At 38.9% G+C, this 22,098-nt stretch overlaps 1 long non-coding RNA gene across 2 annotated transcripts in view; it reads right to left on the bottom strand.

The window, feature by feature from the left end:
- The window catches only part of LOC111265575 (uncharacterized), a 52,809-nt gene that overhangs the window by 20,564 nt on the left and 10,147 nt on the right, over positions 1-22,098 (bottom strand). For both annotated transcript variants that reach the window (XR_015313105.1, XR_002683527.2), the window contains exon 2: positions 10,594-10,684. This is a non-coding gene — a long non-coding RNA (uncharacterized LOC111265575). The remainder of the gene's footprint in view (positions 1-10,593; positions 10,685-22,098) is intronic.

Here is a 22,098-nt window from a genome sequence, read left to right as displayed (position 1 = left end):
AAACCATTTTCAAAAGCGTGGCTACAAAAAGAGGTGCCGCGTTTCGGTGCCTTACCGCGATTGACGGAAAAGAATTCATTGGACCGTTTTTCCATCTGCGAAACTGCAGAAATGCAATGAAATCGAGCTCTGATTGGTCAGAAGTGGTGAAAATCGGGCAGAACAGAGTGGGCTCCGCCTCTTACCATGACAATGCCAGACTATAAACATTTGCAGCTACTCGTCAAAAACTGAAAAGACTTGGATAAAAAATATTAATGCATTTTGCAGTGAGAAAATCATGGTGTTACCAGGAAAATGGCAAACGGTTATTAGTTAAAATTACGCGTATCTAGTACAGTAGTGTAATTTTATAATATAACATATTTTCTCCAATTTTGGTTTAAAAACCGTGAATACTTTTTCGACCATCCAATATTATATCACGTTCGAAGTAGGGAAAGTATTAATAAGCACACACGCGGTCTGACAACGCGGCTAAATTACGCGGTCTGACAAATCCATATCTGCTTGGATCCTCATCAGGTCACACTCACTCTGAGATAGTCTAACTTAATAAATTGTTTAACTCGTCTTTATTTATTATAACCACTTGGCTGTATAAACTCTTGGTTCAGTAACGCCTGTTTGTTCACTGACAATTGAAATCGAGATCCTGAACGTAACCAGTTCCAGTACACAATCAGGTACTTCTTTACATTCAATCGTAAATACAGTCGTGAGTATGGCGGCTCTGTAACAGAAAGTTAGTGAAATGTGAATCCTATAGTGCACTGCCAACTGTTAGCTTTTTCTACGAATGAAAGTTTCCGAGTGGCTGGAATACGCGACAGAGACAGTGTCAATGCTCTACGATAGACACTTCCACTACGTACCACAACGATGATACGTGCGGTGTTTACCAGTAGGGCGTTCCACCTATCATTTTTCTCCACGTGTCATTTTCTGAGCCCATATATTCCCTTTCTGCACTATATGGTCGTTTATTTTAGACACCGCCAAAATGCAAGCTCTAAAAATGAGCAAATTATTTTCTTTGGATATTTGCACACGCATTCATATGTGTAGACGAGGCGACACAAACGTTGTTGAAAGAAATTTATATATATAACCTTTTAGTTTTATGACTATCTAATTTCTATTATTCATTAGTAATAATACGTAGACGGCCCGCGAAGTCCAAGGTTGTACAATCGGATCCAGCAAAACCGCTGCGCTATGTACAGTAGATAACGGACAGATGAATTAATTTTTAGATACTCAGTAACAACGTTATCTAGAAATGAAATTTTCACATAACATGTTGTCTATATGAAGATCACTTTATTACGTCACTCTTCTCGCTGTGAGCTACTTAATTACGTCTTGGATGTTACGCCAAATCCAACCCTACGTGTTTCTATGTTTCAAGTTTTTCGTTTCGTATTGCATTCCATCAGACGGCTAGCTCCCAGCATGAAACGAGGTCTGTCTACGTCCGGGTTTGAACCTAGACCACAACGTGTTTCTATGATTTGCAGGCATATACGTTATCCATTTAACTACCACGAGGACACCTCAGCGATGCGTAATCAAACCTTGTTATTCTATCGCATGTAAGCGGCTGTTTTTTTCGAAAAATTTCATATTGAAGACTAAAAAAAATAACTCTGAATTTTGGAAGGTACAAGAATTGACAGTATTTTGAGTCAAACATTGGACATTATCGTCACCCGAAAATGAATCCATTGTTTTTTTTATTTGTAGATACAAGGCGGAAATATTACATAAGCGTTCACCTTCATTAGCCTGCCCTCAAAAAAATTTGCGGTGTGCTTCTTTTGTAGAAACGTATTATAGCGGTATCCCCCTAACTCCATTTAATCAAAGCCGGGACCGACTATGGCATTATACCCTAATCAAGATTATGAAGCGAGGGATCAGGCAAAACTGTAATGGGAGACTACGCAGAGTATTAATGATAGGGTCGCAGCCAGAGGAGTCATTCTTTTCTAATCGCATCGTATATGGTGCCGAACTCCTTTTTAGTACGTTCCGATCGATAGTGTCCTTTTCTACCCGCCTGCGATAGATAGCGACATACTGGGACCGACGGGGAACGTGTATAGCATCGACAGAGGGGTGTTGCCTTCAAATGGATCATCTGAAGCTTCTTGCTAACTACAAAAGTACCAACGGTAGCTGCACAGTGAATCCTCTAGTGGGCTTAGCAACAAAATGTACACATATATTAAAATATCGTATCACGAAGGTGAGAAAACAAAAGAACAAGGAGAAGGATGTCAAACGAGACAAAGGCAGACTAAATTGGAGAGAATCTTAGGCAGAAGGGGCTAAATAATGTTCTTTGTTCACGGATGAAGGAAAAGAGCTACGCTTTCTCTTTTGTTCTCAGCGACACTGCAGTGAAAGCGAAGGGAAGACCGCAAGAGATAAGAATACATTGCCCCAGTTCCGCCATCATAACTTAACGCGGTCTCATAGCACAGCATATTGTGCCATCCTGATTTGCTCATGAGCCGAGTACGTTTGTCTGTGCGGCCGAATTGCTCCGGGCGTATCGGGATATGTCTTTAGGAAAGCCATAATGATGATACGGGAATAATCTCTGCAATTATTAAAGTCTGATTTTCGTTTAGTAGTAGAGCATACACAGACATAAATTCATGTTTTATTATCTCAGTCTTAATTTCACTAAAAAAGCCCTAATTTCAATATTATTTTAAAGCTTACGAGTAAATAAAAAAAAGTTAGCTTAGTATATTTTATCTTAAAGGATCGTACTATTCACTAAGATGTGAACTTCGTATCTAATGTTCGTATATAATTCGTATATAATGTTTTTTTAAATAAATTTAGTTTATAGAGCAAATGTCCCCCAAAATTTCAGATAATTCCTTTTGTTTAGTTAAAATTTAACCACATGCGTTTAGAAAGATGAAATTTGCTTAAGTTTTGTGATCTAAGCATTAAAAGGTCAAATTGAGCGAGGTGTTTGAGGCATAAGGAGCAAGTTTTTTTAGTACTACTCTAAGACGAATAAACAAATTTGAAATTTGCTTATTTGTTTTAGAGTCGTCTTTGTTTGATCATGAAACGTCTGCAAAGGTTAGAGGATTGGTTTGAGGTTAACCGAGCGAATGATTCAAAACTTTATAAAAATTTAATAATATTATAGTTGAGCATCCTCAGGCCCTTTCATGTTAATAAATAGTGTTTATCAAAAATCACTTTTTAAAATAAAGCGTACATATAAGTTATGATGTATTATAAGTTATTATTAATTACCGTACTTTTTTTACAAGTGTACGTTGAACGCAAACAGCTATATAAACCGTAGACAACGATTTGGTCACCAAAGCGAATTATTGCTATGGAAAAAGTAGTTGAAAATTGGGTATCGAGCATTAAATCCCACGACGTAAAGCACGGGCGAGATGTGGTAATATGGTAGGAAAAATATTAGCAGTAAATGCTATTTTTTACGTGTAGATGCTCTCATTGCTCTCGTTAAAGTAAAAAGAGATTGAATAATAATTTTCTCATCACATACTTAAATTTTATTAATATTAATTATTTATAATTATTAAAGCGAGCAGGCCAATCGGCTGAATCGGTTGACTTAATAATAATCTATGTAACTAAACTTTTACAGTGTTTATCTTTTTTTCTTAAGTTTTTTATAACCACATCAGTGATGCTTAACTGTGAAGGTATATGGTTTACACGATTGCACTTCCGCGCTGAACCACGAAGACAGTTTTAGTGTTCTTATGTAGAGTAAAGTTGGGTATACATTTTACATAGTACCAAACTAGTTTTAGAAAAATGGTGAAATTTACAGAGAACACAAGCAGGCACTACGTAAGTTTTTCGCCCAGGTAGCTCCGCACGCGTAACTATAAATACCATACGTTACTTTAAATTTATAGCTTAGCATATCGCCGATTGCCAGGCCGTTTCCAAGGGAGTCAAAAAACGCTTTTATGAGCTGGTAAGAGGGATCCCCAGTGACAATCTATTTTAGAGAATCAACAATACATCAAAAATGCATATTTGATAATACTGGTGTCAAAACTTAGAGCCTAAATATTTTCTTTTGAACGAGCATGTCACATACGAAGATTTAAAATATACTTCCCATATCACAAAAGTCAGCAGATGCTTTCTACAAATTGGAAGCCTGAGAGCTACATTAACGCGACTCCAAACCTAAATCACCCGGTCGCCTCTAACTCTTTTCCAACGACACCACCTTTACCGCTAATGCAAGAGTCAATCGAAAGAACGGCTCCACCACCCGGATAAGACTTGTATTGTGCATAAAACATAATGTACAATTCGTGGTCTAAATCAGGCTGGAAGCTGATATACTAGAAACTGTGGGAACTTTTTAAACAGTAACAAAAATACGTATAGCCTTTATAATGGACCATAGATAGAAGCAAGGATTATAACTTTATATTACTTAGCAGTCTTCAATGGAATTTGAAAACCTAACATGAGCCTTCACATGGTATTATTGGGTCAATTTTCGTTACAACCTCTATTAAAAGATAATTCTCAAGTCGATGGTCAATAATACTTCCATTGAAATAGCAAAAAAATGAAATAATTTTACATTCGTCTAACATTATTTAAGCTTGTCAGACAATTACCCTTCACACTGACCTAGACCGAGGGAATAAGTGAGTTTATGCACGTTGGATATTCCTCTGATCAATTCAGGAAGTAAATAAGACATGGCGATCAGACTTGCCATTGTCATCAAGTAACCAAACTGCGTACTTTCGATTGCGTGCCAACCGTCCATGAGTCTCTTGAGGAACTCGACATGGCAGATTGCATTTATTGCTTCATTTTCGGTGAGTAGCTAGTAGTAGCAGATGTTCTTCATATCTAATACAAGTATTACCAAGCCTCACGTCCATACCTACTCGACACTGCCACCCAACTCAGTTCCTCTCCACGACGACTCGTTTCTCTAACTTCATCCCTTTTCCGGCTTGTGGTTGAGATTGAACCATGCCTTATCTATAGTGAGCGTCTGCCTCAAGCAGAATTTTTATTAATAAGGGTTTCGCAAATTGCACAAAATTAATTCAGGGAGACCCATTTTTGACTAATTTTCGCATTTTCAATATTTAAATCATAATTCTGGCAATTTTGGCTGTGAAAAGTACCTAGAGTTCAAACTCCCTTTCGTGAAAGACCTCGTAGGCTGCGGTGATGTGTTATTGTTCTCAGGATCCTGACATCTGGTCACCTTCTTGCTGGTCTTCATAGCTCCGCTCTCCGATGTTAAAACATTTATACCGTCCACGTAGCCTGTTTTCACTTAAAACGTCTTAGTCTAATGTCTTGATTAGTTTTCGATAGATTCCCGCAGAGCTAGAGCCTCGAAGGACAAACTTGACCATTGAAAATTGATTTTCAAGACTAAGTGTTTTTCTGTTAGAATTCATTTTTCTGGGAGTAAGTTCAACTAGTTTACACACAAGTTTCTAGAAGACTGGCGTATTTACCGGCCCGATATCGTAGCGGTGCGTACTTCAATAATTATGCAAGTTCGAATTTGGCAATAGAACAAAAAAGTATTTTAGAAAGTCTTACCTGCATATATTTTTGTAGACAAAATATATATATATATATATATATATATATATATATATATATAGAAAGTTTTACTCTCTACAATGAGTTTGCTTAAAGCCTAAACCTTTTACGGTGGACGGAAGGAATCGTTATCTTAGTCATAATCGAATATATGAAGACCCTAGTCTGTGTCTACAGTCATCGATTTCAATTCATTGCACCAGAGCAATACATTTACGCGATAAAAGTAAAGCCCATTTCCATTTACATGGTTGTATTAACAGCCAGAATTGTCGCATACCGTGCTCAGATAGCTTGAGGGTAATAGAGAGAACTTATTCCATAGAGCAAGTACGACATTAGTGTTCTGCGTTTTCCTCACTAGATATTTGCATTAATAGTCTAACTGATCCTCATCGACTTTCCTCACAAGCTCAGAAGCCATTTAACTAATATTGTGTTCTGTCCATCAATCTCATAGCCTTTTTTCAAGTGCAAACACATCCGCTGGGGACGCTGAGATATCTTGAGTGTCAAATGTCTGGATAGATATGCTAGAAGTCACACGTAGCGAACGTAGATAGGCATTATAGCTCTAGGGGGCATGGACCATAGGCCAGCACGAGCCAATGCCCCGGTAAATCACAGCGAGAAAGCTCAGATCAGCCCTCTAGGCATTTCGAAAAAGGGAACTATTGCCCCGCCTATTTATTATGAATTGTATATATAAATAAAGCTGTGCGACTATTAGTTTCCGAGTATCTTATTGTTTACCTTAAATAGCTTGTCTAGTTGCGTGGTAATGTTCGACCCCAGGGAAGCATTTATAAGATCTCACAAAAATATTTCATTTTCACCCATTGGAAACATACCTCTATTGGTAAAAGAATCATCCGCTGTTTCCGTAAGTGATTACGTATAATGTGGCTGACGCTGTGTGTGCTCTATGGTTGTAGTATGTCAAGTTTTTAAATAAGGGAAGTTTATTGTTACTTTTACATCTAGTATCTCATCTTCCGCCCAGGAAATCTTTATCAATCCGGTTAAGCGTAGGATGCAACGCGGAAATAGTACGACGGTTCAAAAACTTTTTAGAACTACTCTCCAAACCAGAGCTTCTCTGCTTGGATCTTAGTCTAATCGGACTTAGTATTCGTAATTAAGGGCCCCTCCTGTTCAAGTGCCCAGCTTTACCTTCAGCTTGATGTTCTTAAGAAATGTATTTGCCACAAACGTTTCGTCGAATAAAGTGTTCGGTGAAACCCGTTTCAAACTACTTCGGAGCCGTCTTGTTAAGAGAACGGTTAGAATAGCATCTCAAAGACGTAGGGCTATTCTGACCAGCAAGAGAAGAAAGCAGACTAGCAATAAACAACATAATTCGCTAAAATACGCGTCTCTGTGAAGATTCACATAAAATAAGACGTTGAATTGTTCTAATACACATCTTGGTACGCAAGCGATATCGCAAAACCCGACAATTTTTCATTCTATAATCGGCACTCATGTCGAATTTTATCTATTGTTGCCTGTGCAATGCAGCACTTAATACTGAAACAGTCCCGGCAAACGGAAGGTGTTGGACAAATTTAACAACACTGGCCCGAGACGCCTTGACCAGTATTGCAAACAAGTTTCATAATATACGGAAAATCCGAAATTTTTAGTACTTCCAAAAATGCAAAGCACAACTGACGCAAGTTTTACGCTCGCTAGTGTCTAAGTTAAGCACCACTGCTTCAGTGTATTTATGCCCACTTCCAAATCTAGACCATTACTTAATGTGTAACGAAGTTTACTAGGCCATTAAGGAGAGGAAAGGAGCATGTCTGCTACAAGGGCAATCTAAATTTGCGTGTATATTGAAACGTGTTCGCACATACAATGTGAACGTGAATCTTTTAGATTACACTTGTTTTATCTCTTAGCTAGTAATTCTCGTTTCAAGTGAAAGAGATATTTTTTAAAGTAATTTTTATTAAAGCTTTTATGACTTAGAATCTTTTCTCCTATATCGGCCATGGATAGATCCTAGCAGTGCGATTCAATAAGTATTTCTAGCAATTAAGATGTCATATAATAAAGAAAGTTATATCAAGTAGCAAAGTTTAACCCGTCTGTCTTTTTCCGCAGCAGACAGTAGCTGAAATGTAAGTAATATTTATCCATCTATACGTATACAACAATAAAAAATGGTCTTATATACCTGAAATGGGCTATGTTTGGAAAAATACCTGATTTTTATTTTTTATGTCGAAGTACGAACACTTTAAAGTGTGCGGCAATATTGAAATTTGTGCTCTGTTCAATAATTCTTATTAAAAAAGCTGACGGGCATTCTGATAAAAAATGAGTCTAAAAATCTTATATGCGTAACAAAATCAACTAATTTAAAAGAGGTCGTTTAAGCACCGACGGTAAACACATTCAGAGCAAATAATCAATGGCTATCTTCGCAGAAGACGCATCATAGATCTACGAAATAATTTTTTAAGCAACGTAAACGAAATTTCACAGAGGATCTTCGCAATTATCAGTGGCCAAATTCTATTACTACCCGAAGTTACCAGAATTACAAAATTTGATTCGTACTTTTATTCTGGGATGAAATTTATACAAACGTTGACAAAATAATCGGCGCCTCTGAGCTCCCAGGGAGAGGGAAGGATGGTCGTCACTTAAATAGGCGACTGGTCGGATATCTAGACCGGTAGCGGCTTTTTGCTTATAGCAATTACGTAACCTACTCTACATAACCGTAGTCGTTACTTTGTATTTAAAACTAAGCATAATTAAGGTTAACCAATGTATTAGATACAGAGGCAAATAAAATGCTGCTCCATGTCAAAACTTGCCTCTGCCAAGCAGCTTGGTACACCTTAGACAAATATCCCGTTGCACAATAACAACGAATCTATGCTTAATAACAACGAATCTATGCTTAACTTCTTTGTGGCAAAGATCAGATTTAATGAATATAGCTAGTAAATATACCCCTTATGTATATACGTATACTCGCTTATTTATAGGTTATACACTCTGTTGAAGACCCCATTTGGATAAATAATAATAATAAAATCAAGTGACTTTTAGCGGCTACTTTCTAGTTAAACATCCCAGCGTCTCTTGTTGAATACGATCTCAAAGTACTGTGGGAGGAAAATGCGCTGTAAAGGTTTATTCTACGTCCCAAAGCACAATTCCTCATTCTCGTAACATGATTTTGCTAGAAATTAATTTTTACGTTAATGTGCGTTATGTGGAAGGGCAAGCTTACTACCTCAATACCCATAAAACATTGCATCCCAACCTGATAAAACCTTTTTAATTCTTGAACGTACTTAAAACCGCGGTAGCACTAGCTGAGTATCGCTTCTTTAATGAAAACTCCTTTGTTCAGATGTTACATAACCTATGAGATCCTTTTCAGACATTATTAAAAGCAGCCGTTGACCCGATCGCCCGGTTTATTCCGCTGTTCCTTTTTTGCCTTATAAGGTTCATATTTAGACGTATGGTACCTTTTATCCCTAGAGACCAACTGCTCCACAGTTCCTCAGACTTTATCGTTCATCTAACGATGTTTTTGGTACCCAATTGTAATTCCACGTATACAGCATTTCTTTGTTCAGCTTCCAATGCTTGGCACTTCTTGATCGTGTCTACCATATCAGCGCCTTCTCTGAGCGGTGTAGAACACATGCTTTTGTAATTCGCACTATGTATATTTAAAACTGCGCTTGTCCCGAGAAGACCTGGGTGAGGTGGTCTGATATTTTACCAAAAGATCTGTCTTACCACTTTGCTACGCCTGAGATGAGCGTTTTAGTCCATTAACCTTATATATGGCCCTTGTGGTCGAAAATCCGGCTAAACCGACCTCTGCTCCATTTGTTTAAAACTGATCTAATTCTTCGTCCAATACTCTTTTCGCTCATTCGTCTTCTATCGTTCAATATGTCCCCAACCACCTGGATGGGGACTGTTTTTCAGGCCAATAACAGGCTCTTTGTGTTGCTTTTTGCCGCCAAGGCTTTGTCCGTTCATAGAGGGCAAGCATAAAGCACCGTAGGTCCGTCGCTGTAGCCCGCGGTCTTCTGATGCACTTTTTAACCCTTCCCAACACTCTGTAGATTTTTTGTGAGCTTTAGCGGTGTAGATGCCTCTTAAGGCAAAAGTGAGTTCATCCCTGATTTCTTGCCCTTTAGGAAAAGCGGTTCGTTTTTCTATGGGGAACGTGCCAATGGTGCTACATCATCAATTGCCCTACCTGGATAAGGGTTTCACTGGAAGCTTCTTATTACGTGCTATGAAAATCAACACTAGATCGCTAGCATGCGCCATCGTCTCGATACCGAAGAAGAAGAAGAGCACTTGTAGCGTTCCGTCATAGTCTAGGGTTTACAACGTCGGTTTTTAAAACTAAGTCTTATGGGATTCCAGTGGTACCTACCAGTGTCGTTTTCCCATTCATTGTGGCCCATCTTCCAGTTATGGCGATAGTATTCGTTGTAAGCAGGATAAAACACTCTCACGCTCCAGCGCCTTCGAAAGTACTTTTCACTTCATTGGGTTGAAAGCGTTTTTGATGTTTAGCAGTATAAAAAAAATTCGATTTGAGTGTTTGCCCATGTACCGTATTGACCATCCTTCTTATAGCTCTGACAGTGGATCTTTTTTCTAAAATATAGTGGAAGTTTGACGGTGCCTGTTTTTACTGAATTTCTTTCTGCAAATTTTCTACCCGAATTATTTAAGCTTTGTTATTTAGGCTGTAGTCTTGAAAGGAATATTGATGCGTAAGATAAACCCTCCGGCTTAGGGATCAAAACCAGTTCCGCCTTTTTCCAGATGTTAAAAAATCTCTTTCTTTCAGATGCCTCTGTACGGGTCCTTTAGAAGCACCCAGTTACCTATTGGTTAAAAACTTGACAGGTCTCTGGAGACTCCGTCAAGTCCTGGTATCTTTCTTAATGCTAGTCTTTCCTCTATCGTTACCTGCATTATATCTTCACCGTTGACTTATATGCGGTTCTCTCCTTCGATCACTTGCTTCGAGAATGGGGACTCGATCGCCTTTTTTATAGTTCTGAAAGGGTTGAAAAATTAGCTAGTTTGATTTATATGTTCAATTTCGGCTATACTCCATAATTATATACCGATCGTCTTAATAAGCGTTTACTTTCTGTCTCATTCTGTACTAAACGTATACACCATCTGAATGTTGTGTTATATAAAGATTTTTCGACCTCAAAGTTGCTGTCAGACACAGCCCAGCGACAACTATTGGCTAAAACAAACAACTTTTAATAACCAAACATAAAGGATACCTAGTGAACAAACCTGCTCAAATTCTGTTGTTTTCTTATCCTGCCCCCCTATTAAAATATTCCGCTAATGTGCTATATCCCAATGTTGTATTTTTCTGGTTGTTTCGTTCTCTACTGCGTATGTTGCAACCAAAAACCATAAGTTTTGTACAAACGTTGCAAATTGTAGTAGTAGTCTCCCTGTTATCATTCCATACTACTCTTGCTACTTTGTTGAAGTAATTCCCTTTGTCCCTTAGAAGCCCCCGGTGATCCCATTAAGGTGGTTCGGCTAGCCCGCTCTGATTATGAATTTTTTCATCTACTGATATTATTTTCAGGCGGGCCTAAGCGTAACTCGAGAATTAACCTATTCGGTTGCCTTATCGTCTTTCGACCATGTATTATGTAACTCATACCTTTCTATTATTAAGGCCATTTGAGTTATCGTATTACATAGCTCTATGTACCTTATTTGCTTTTACCATGTATGCTGCCTTCCTACAGCATATGTGATATATCCTTATAATTTCTTTAGAACAATACAAATTAGGTTGAGTTTGGATGGTTTACGAACGTCGCAAAATAAAGCCTTTAGGAATTCTTAATGACTGTCGAAAAAATAATAAAAATAAACAATCCTTTCTGTAAAAAGAAAATTCTAGCGCATTTTATACTAATAATAAATAAATTTTTGGAATATCTTTTACGAACTGGCTGGTGCACCCGGACACGTTTTCTAAACTAGTCCATAGTGGGATTCTAGTGTAGAACCACCATCTAACTTAAGAGACACTAGTTTTTCAATGCTTTTTAAGGTCCCCATAAAACAAAGTGCGACTAGCCACTAATCGTAATATTTTGGAAGAATCTTTAAAAAGCCCGAAAATCTTATCGTATCGCTTAAAAACCCAAAGAAGTTAAACTTGGTTAGGATACACCTTAAACTTTTTAAGTCGTTGTCGTCTTTCGCATTTTAGCTCCTCCTTTTTCTCATGATTTCGCCGAGTAAAGCTTAACCAGCATTCATAATTCTTTTAACTTTACCATGCTTTCCACGTCTTTCTTGGTCGCTGTCCAGTACGAGTTTAAGTGATGCACCGGATCGCGCCGCATCGCAGCTAATGACGCGCAATAGAAATCCCATACTCAACCTTGTCCAGGCACACAGAGCACGTGCACAAGTATCTTTTTCGTATATGTTTGAAGTAGGCCATATCCGATCACGACCGGGGTCACATCTTATACGAGCTCTCCGAAAAGGCGCCCATTCCACGTGGGGATGGTGAAACGAGGTTGCGTATCCATGTTTCCTGGCCGCTCTCGGGGTATATCTCACACCCATTGTTTTTGTCATTTCAACAAAGTAGTTTTCCAGACTGCCACTCATTGGCTCAGTCAGCTCACAGAAACGCGTATCAGCACAAAGCAAAGCTAGACAGATCCCTTGGACCGAGATAGATACGAATTAACTTGACAGTTTGAGAGTTCTCTTTTTTTATTGCAGTTTCCTTTCTTTCTTTTGCTGTAGATATAAAATGAAGACTCTTAAACTATCGAGTAAATTTTTCAAACCGTGAAGAGTTTCTTCTTCGCTCAGTAAATAGTTATCGACTAGACAGTAGGTTCCTGATCGCTCGATAGATTACTAGCACGTAAGGCTATACCGAGGAATCGTTTTATTACATGCAGAGATTGCAGTGTCTTTCGTATAATTTTAATCAAAATCTATATGGTTATGGATTGTGGAAAAGTTGATTACTTACTAGGAGAAACTGCTAACCTAAAAATTCTAATTTGCCCGATTATTGTTTTATGGACATGTGGCATCTCCGATGTGACCAAAGTATAGATATTCCTGTTGCAAATGCGTACTTGTGCAGCATACGATTTTTTAAAGTTTTGTAAAAATAGATACAAAAATTAGAAACAATGAATAAAGCTTCATATGAAAGCTGCGTTTCCTTCAAAGACCCTTGAGTGGAACCAAATTAATACGAATTTATACTGCAAAAGGAGGTTATACGTAGATTTAGTATTTAAGTATAAATAATTAATACCTTACTTTAGATATGACTATTTCCCAGCTCAAATCGTTTTTTCGCTTATTTAAGACATACGAGACCCTAGGCATAAAAGTATTGACCCATTAATATTTCATTATTGATGCCATGTACCTCCGTTATTCCCGTAAAGAAAATAGTAACGTTAAGATAAGCAGGCTCCCCTTATTAATTTTTTATTAAATTTATTTCAAAACATCTTTCATTAAAAGACGCTTGTGCAACAAGTAAGCAAAGCTGCCACATATGGTTCACTAGATATAATAAAAGTACAAAGGCTCAAAAAGGTGCCTGCAACATTTAGTTTAATCAGGTTAAAGGGCCGCTATTGTCTAAAAGGAGACAGGAACGCCCGGTGTAGAAATGAACTCCAAGCTGTTATGAAAGGAACATTTACAACTGAGATCGTGATTATTTAAAATGATAAGATTGCTGTGGAGCCACGGAGAGAAGTCCTGGGCCGGGTATTGGTAATGAGATGACGAGGATAAACAATGTCCAAAAACGTAAAGGTTAGACCGAAGAGGGCACCTCAAGAGTTAGAGCATTTGTAGGGTAACGAATAGAGCGGACAGAGAGAGAAGACAGAGAAGAGCCCTGAATAATTCCGAAAGTGACATCATTTTTTACGACTCGGAGTTTCTTCACTTTGCAGATGTAGCCAGCCTATCAAAACACTATACAATACGAATTACTAGGGAGGAACAGGAATACAAAAAGAGATATTTTAAGCAAAACTAAGGGATTTGCTGTAAAACAGAATAGAGATTACACGGACATGGATGGCAAAGACAAAAAATGACAGTGTAAACAACGGAGGTTTCACAGTTCAACAAATTAGAACCTAAGACCCCAACATAGACCATGCTTTTTAAGAGTTGCAGATAGAACATTCAACTTCGATAGGCCTCACAGTTAAATATCTCATGTACCAGCAACAAGTATTGTTAGATAACAGCATAATAAGGCCTGTTATATTCATTATGAAGATGCTTTGTTTAAAGAGAGAATCAGCTTTTCAGACGAAGATAGGGTTCAATTTATTGAACAGGATGGAACAGCAACATAATGATATTGCTACGGTCTACTGTTCTTGCCAGTAAGCATGTGGTACAAACTATACGGTGACCATCTCAAGCTCTAGGAACTTGTACGTTCAATAGAGCAAAGTAATGCCCTTAAAATTAGAACAGAATCTTTCAATTACCAATACTGAAAGTCGCTTAAGAATGATGTATCGGTATGCTCCATCTAATATTTTGGTGCTAAAATAGACAATAGATGTAAACTTCAATCTACATACAAGACAAAAGAAGGTGATTGCAAAGATTCAACCTCAAGACATGCCCTTTTCCAAAGGTTCTGATTAAGATACCTTTCACGTAGATAAATTAGATCCAATTTGCTAGTTCGAAGTTAACCAACTTCAAAGTTATCCATAAAGTGAATACAGCTAGTATCGAGCTCTCGACTGCAAAATTGAAAGCTTTTACTGAATTGTTGTACATTAATATTGCTTGCGACTGCCCCGGCCAAGCCTCTAAAAATTAAATTTTGTCGCTATGAAAGCGGTGTAATTGCTCCCGTCATGCCCTTACGAGACCAAAACACAAGAAAAACTGTTATGTTGGATAGCCATAAACCCGCGACCAAAAACCAGTAGCATGCACTACTTCTGAAAAAATGTGATCGATTATATAGTCAACAATCTGGCTCAAAATACATTATTAGACGAGGATCGGCGTAGTTTCGCTGAACACAGATCTACGTTCTACACATTTACACGACTCATGTAAAAATAGATATGATAATCTACGCAGCTCGTAGAAATAATATAGGAGGGGATATTCGCAGATCTACCAGTAAAGTAAGCATCCATGATCCGGACGTTATCATTAGCCTTCATTTAAACTTCAAGAAACGTAAACTGATTCAACCCACAACTGCCTCCCAAAAACATTTGCAGCAAAATTTAATTTTTTTTTTGTGACCAATGATGTCGAACCTCAAACCAGACTCAAATATAGTATCTCCAATTGAGGAGAGATTCATTTAAAAATGATAACTTCATTTATTCTAAAATCTTACTATACTGTTCCGTACTCGTGACAAAATTTTAAATAAGTCAAGATGGTGAGTTATTTGAAGAAAGACATCAATGCCATTAACAGGATCGAGAAAAAATCAGACATAGAATCAGTGTTAGATATGGAATTTTATACGAGTCAGTTGTTGTCATAAAAAGCCATTGAACTAAGCAATAAGTGCCGTCGAAGCTACACATACATAATGGATAAACAACTTTTGCTTGACAAGTAGCGTGAATGATTTATCGCGCTCATAATGGCCACGTTTATAATATTAACAGTACTCGTAATAAAAAGTCCCAATTATAATATCATTAATGTTCCGTAAAATTATCACTACCTGACAATAGACCCCTAATTGTATTGTTTTATATTATATCTGCACTGTACCATTTACAGAACAAAAAAAACTCGCAGGTAGAATAGTACCGCTATTACACAAAACTTTGTTGGCATTGGTGCCAGCATAAGCTAAATTCTTCCGCGAATGTCGGCAACGTGGATACATATTTTCTGTTTGATTCTCACGGTGGATGCCAATACATCACAGAGAGACCTTCGCCATTATCTAAAGTGCTAAAACAGCTAACGTATTATTATTAGAACAATCCTAACCGATAAAAACCGACGTTTGCACGTCCTTTTCCTATTCAGAAATCTGCTGTAGGACCTTTAGAAGCTGATTTGTCTTAATGTTACGCCTAAAATGTGATGCTTTGCAGATTCTTGTGGCAGAATATAGTTCTGCACTAAAGAAAATTGAAGGCCAGTCCATACAAGAGTGCGTGGCGAATATCCTAGGATCAACCTGATGTTTAGAAGTTTCTATTTACGAAATTTTTTTTTAATTGTACTTTAATTGTAATGTAAATGTACAGTTACATTAGTTTTTCAAGAAGCGTTTACTATTAAAGTTAAATAAAATCCAAGCTGCAAAATCAGGACTTGAGGCCGGAAAAATTGAGTTTAGGAATGACATCCGACATTAGGTCCCCGACACACCTCATTTTGGCGTTTGTATCAAGACTTACAGAGACATCCAGCGGAGACTGACTTGTCGGATTTAGCGAAACTAGTTTTCCCAAAAAGAGAAAAAAAGCAGACGGCGAAAACTACAGATAGCTTTTTTCAGATCGAAATGGGATGACGTCTGTTCTCGACTTGACAACATCGCTTGTCGTCTGCGTACATGTGGCGTCCGCGTTTCTAACAGACGTTGACTGGGTCTACTTGCTAGTACGCGACGGCCGCCAAGAGAATATAAAATGAAACCAGTGCGCGCAGTTTCCTAGCTTCTCATGACTACAACGCATCGATTTGTATAGACAGTCACAGATATACGGAGATACGCAGTGCTACCAGCCACGAATTGAGGGGCACTGGTGCGTGAAGCGAGGCGTGAGTTCGGGGAATGAACAGGAGGAAAACGATAGATTTATCCTAGAAGCGAATACAGAAGGAAACGTATTTCGGAAAATCAAATCGGTTATCCGTTTTTTAGGCGGTCGACAGTTGCTTTTGGCCTTCCCCTTGCTGAACCTTTAACTTATTCTGCTCCCAAGTGGTCTAGTATGGGAATACTTCAGGTTCCGACCAAAAGCTTACAGATTCGTACACGCGGCTGGCCCATTGCTCCGAGAATCCTCAGCGGCTAACGCAACCTCTTTCTGTATTACTTACACCCACCCGCTATGTGACACCGCATTTCTTTTGTAGTGGTTTCGAATTTTGAGCCTTCATTGTAGTGTTGGTAGTTCCCGTTTGTTCTGCACAGATCTTTTTTTTAATCAAAAATGCACGTAAAGTTAGGCTTTCTAGCTGGTTGCAATAGCGAACAAAGAAAAGTAAATTGTCTACGAGCTTGAATACTGCTTAGGGCTTTCATATACAAACATACATATATTTTACATATAATTAGATCAGGGTACATTCCGCGTACTGTAAGCACGGTGCCATATATAGTGTAACGTATTTTTGTGCCGATGCTTTACGCAAGTTTTTTCCAGACAATGAAATCTTCCAACTAATCATAATGGTTTACACTTCAGTTTGGTTACTTTTGTGTGACCTGTGCACGAAAACCAAATAAGAATTGCCGGATCATCCGGTATCAAAAATAACTTTCGGCAATTTTTTGCAAAATGTAAACATATTCTTTGACGGTGATACTTTGAATGCTTGTGGACTAATAAGATTTGAACAAGCGTAACCCTTTTTTTTATCTTGAAAGGTTGTTAACTAATTAGGTTCTTTATTGACCATTGCTCCAATATTGCGGGTACAAGATGTTTAAAGACGTCTCTACTAGGTCATATAACACAGAGGGGGAATTATAACTTCTCTCTGTCCATTCATTCCAGAACAAATTATATTAGTTTGTATCAACGTTCCGCACTAGCTATTGTGGTTTCTCGGTAAAGCGCATATTTGTAGATATCCTGAATTGTTCATGTTCCATCTTTTACAATATGATTTTGAAAAAGTTTGATAGACGAAAAACACACAAAGATTCTTAGTATATCACCGCCAAAGGCGGGCTAGTTGCATAGAAAAGTGGGCCTATTTTACTCGGCGCTTACAAACATGATTTCAAGCCGGCCCTTTCAGATTCAAAGCGACTAAAAGAGTTAAATCATGCTTGGCAGAACAGCCGGAGCTGAGAGAAAAGGCTGCACCTTATACCGTTATGTGCAATGATGTTTTCTTCATCTATAAAGAAATGGTGTCGCATTGTCCTACATTTCAAATTTATGATCGAGTGGAACTATACATTTTCATCATTAATTCATCATATATGTCGTGGTAACTAATTGAATCCCCAATTCGGCTTTGTTAGTAGTGTATGTCAGGTTGAAAAATCACTACATTTTTCTGTGTAGAGTTATCATCCCAATTCTATGAATAAACTTACGTTGCATCTATTCAAAGAGTTGAAGAGAACGAACAATGATGTAACTCATGCAATAATGTCAGGTGCCAGATAGAGGCGCTGCTTGTGCAGTATATCAAAAATGCATGTTAGTCAGCATAACGTTTCATGAGGCGCCCATGTACACATTAAGTTGGTCATTGAATAAAAAAAAAACTATTTATCGTTCCTGTTCCACTCTATGATGGATTTGGAAAAGGAAGTGGATTACTTGAAATAGAAGCAAGCGGAGTCGATCTTGATGGCAGATAACGAGATGGAAGATTTCTTCGGCTTTACAGCTGATGGACTCACCTTAACCGCTGATGGACCGATTAACATAGTCGTACATTTGATTGGCGCTGATACTATTGAACCCGACACGAAAAAACTTTCCGCTTACAACAATGTCTGTGGCTGTTCGTGCAGCTTCAGGGAAGACTGTTTGTTCCGAGCGTTACGTTCTGTATCGTCAACATGTGTCTATGTCTAGGTCACAACGTGTCAGGGGACTCTATCAACGGTGTGATGACGGAGGTCAAGCAATGTAGGTATACAACGATAGCCCGATAGCCGTATCCGTAAACCTGCGCTATCATGTATGGAATTTAGAAAACGCTTGGATAAAACTGTAAGTGAAATGTATTATTCATAAGTATTTTGCGATAAAGGAATGACAAGCAGAGAAAATGGCGCACTCAAGATCAAGGCCCGAAGTTCACGTATTGTAGACCCCTTCTTCGGTCAGGTCCAAAAAGCGGCAAACGTTATTTTCGTAAATAAGGCGGCCAGAAAGGATGTCACTTTTCCGTTCTGGCTCCTCCCATGGCTCAACGCCGCCTTTTTGTTAGCCGGTAACGCAAGGCTAGGTAACAAGAAAGATAGCCTATGACATCGCAAGAAAGACCGATCCGCCTTCGGAATTGAAACTCATGAATATCACAGGAATAAAAATCCAGAAGAATAGCAGAGTTGAATCAGCGAGAGCTCGAGACACTCTGACCTCCCGTAGCACAAACGCCAATCAATGTAGAGGCCGCTGAAAAGCCAGATCATCAGTAATCTTGGGCGGTGTTAAAGAATCATCGTCTGCATTTAGAACCCTCTAACGTGTCGTCGGGCGGAAACGACAACCGCCGTCTTTCATTCGCACTGACGATCGAGGATTTCGTAGGCTAGGTCCTATTTAGCGTAGTGCAGACGGCGACTCGCTAACGACACCCAAAAATCATCCAGGACCGTTATGTGAAGTACGCAACACAGCGTTATTCTAAGAACTGCTCAGAGGTATTGCAAAAGCGCTACAACCCTGGTGCTCCTTGCACCGTCAGTTTAGAAGGACATTGACGTCCTAATAGAACAACAGAAACTTAAGCTACTAGCTTACTCGGCCCCCGCCAGCTTGTATGCTCTAAGTTGCTTGCGTTGTAATGGCCCTAGACTGTCCACCAGAGGTATGTCGGTACTTTATAAATGTTATTGCGCCACTTGGCCCACACGTCTCCTTTATAACGGCCTACGGTCTCCCTTTCCAGTAAGAGTCAGTGCAAGTATTTGTAGAGAAGCTCTGACAGCCTGCAGGCACTATATTTTCATTCAATCTCGACCTCCCCGTTTAATCGTAGCTAGTGGTATCGAAGGTTGCCTAGGTTGACCCAACTGGAATTACGCATTTACGTTTCAAGATAAGCTTGCAAACTTCAGCTGATGGGTCGTCAATCCAAACTCAGTATTAACGTTTAAGAGGCATGCGCGAAGCTCGGTTATTAACGTCTTTGCGATGAACATGGCACAAGATTGCATTCGCATTCTTCGAAAAAAAAAAAAAAAAAAAAAGGCATACGAACGCCCAGCGTCACTGCAATGGATCTCGCCGTCTGAATGGAACCTTTCTGGAAAGCCAGAAGCCAAGCTCTGCCGCCACATCTGGATGAGCGGAACCTTTTGGAACGTACCCTCGAGGTCCTTCCTGTATCTCATGCAATCAATACAGAAGATTACGCACAACAACCCAATGAAATTCATCAGTCGTCCATATTACCAACCGTTCTTCATAGAGCACATGCTATGTTTAATTAGCTTGGCCGCCTCTCACGAAGAGCCCAGAACACCCTTATGCTGCTAGAAAAAAATGCACTGTATAGCACACCCTCTGGCCGTGACGTTTAAGTTAGTTTGCCAAGAATGTAAACCAGTCAACGGACAAGGTAAATGCAGGAGCCGCCATTGTTACTTCGATGGAGAGTTACTTCTCTAATGGTAGTTAAAAAAGAAAGGAGGCCAAGTTACTTCTGTCATAGGCGCGGAATTGCTAAGAAGAACGTTTTCGGGGCCTGCCTTTTCAGAGACTAGGAAAGCTTAAAGAAACACGGACATCGAAAAGGCATTCGACAGAAAGTAAACGCAGGGTCTTAATGTCTTATATTTGACTAGGCTCTGACACCTTCTTTTCGTAGTCTTTTTCCGGTTTTAGAGCACCATTCGACTCCGCGCCCAGATTTAAGGTTCTGCATATCTGGCGGATGTTTTCGTCTTATAGGCTACGATTTTACAAGAAAGCAGGGTAAACAGAGACGTCGGGGCAATGGAGTTTCCCCTTTTTCCAAACACCGAAGACGGCCCAAGGTGACAATCGGAGCCCCCTTTTGTTCTCAGTTTTAGTTAAAGTTTTTTTAGTGACAGAACAAAGGACCCAAGGAATCTAGTTGAACTGGTTCTCTATAAGGACTTGATCACCTATGATCACGGATGTTACGCGCAATAGATTCTGGATGGGCTTCATATGGTAGTAATTAAATGAAAACTAGCGGTCGCCACATCTATTTCACAGATTTTAGATTTTGCGTAAAGAAGCGAAACCGCGGCTGGTAATACACTGTTCTTTGTAATCACTTTGTTCTCTCTGGCTATTCGTATTCTTTCATGATAAGCCCCATACATACAATTGAAAAGCCCTGAGCGTATCATAAATGATGAAAACCCAAAGCTGGCTTTCGCTCGCGATCTCGCTCCGCCTATTCGACCTAAAAACAGCGCTGATTATGGCCTGCAAGATAAATATGTTTTAAAAGGACTCTATTGCTGAAAATCCTGAATAACTAAAGCAAGGGAAGGCCTCCTTTTGAAGCGTATACCGAGCTTTCATCGCACAACTAAATATCGGCTAATGTTCCACAATGTTAACTCTCCGCTTTTTATGCACGATCTGAAATTCTGCTTTGAATTTACAGCAGCATTGGATACCTTTTCGGAGTCTTAAGAGATGGAAGCAAATGTTTGCCGAAATGGATAGGGAAAAGTTTTAACACGGAGCCGATGAGGAATAGATGCCTTAGGGAGCCGAACCGGATCAATCGCCAGGTCGTCGCTCCACAGATTTGACCATAAATTATTTACAAATAGGCGTTTCCTCTGAGCCTAATGAGACGTATTTGCAGTGGATAAGGTGGAAGGAAATGAAATTGTAATAAATACAAGGCACCAACCAGCTGTCTTCTGGTACCTTCCCTAAGGGGCACGGCTCACTGATAGCCTCACAGGCTCATCATTTAAAACCTCTTATAGAACTATTTATTTTTACGAGCGTTGAATTTTTAAGTGACGTGCTAAGAAATCACCAACAATTCTGTAATGTATTATACTACATCATTATACTTATTGTTATTTCAGGCTATGCTATGTATACCGTCATAGACGCAATATACACCTAAAATACATATTAGTTTTAAATAATGGTACTGATCCGAGAATGAATTACCGCAATATCTAACGGCATACTGCTAACCGTTTACGAAGAACACATTTAACCCATAAAATCAACATGGCCAACACCGGTGAATGAACTTTTTTGAAGTTTTTAACGGCTTCCAGTTTGCAAACATATCGTTTACCAGACAATGATTCCATCTCTGGTTTCGACTACTAAAGTAAATTACGCCCAATTAACGAACCAAAAGCCTTGTAGTTGATTACTAAAACTTAATCCTAACTCAAGAGTGTACCGTAGAATTTTACCTCCTTAAAAAGTATGCGACATTTTTTTTTACAGTAAGTGAAATATAAAAAGAAATGCCGCGTCTTTAAAGACACTTCCTCAAATACGTCCAATAAACGGAAAACCGACTTTGGAGAACGAA

The sequence above is a fragment of the Varroa jacobsoni genome, unplaced genomic scaffold (genome assembly GCF_002532875.2).
Source record: "Varroa jacobsoni isolate VJ856 unplaced genomic scaffold, vjacob_1.0 scaffold_988, whole genome shotgun sequence".
NCBI lineage: Eukaryota > Metazoa > Arthropoda > Arachnida > Mesostigmata > Varroidae > Varroa > Varroa jacobsoni.
This window is presented reverse-complemented; position numbering and strand designations above follow the sequence as displayed.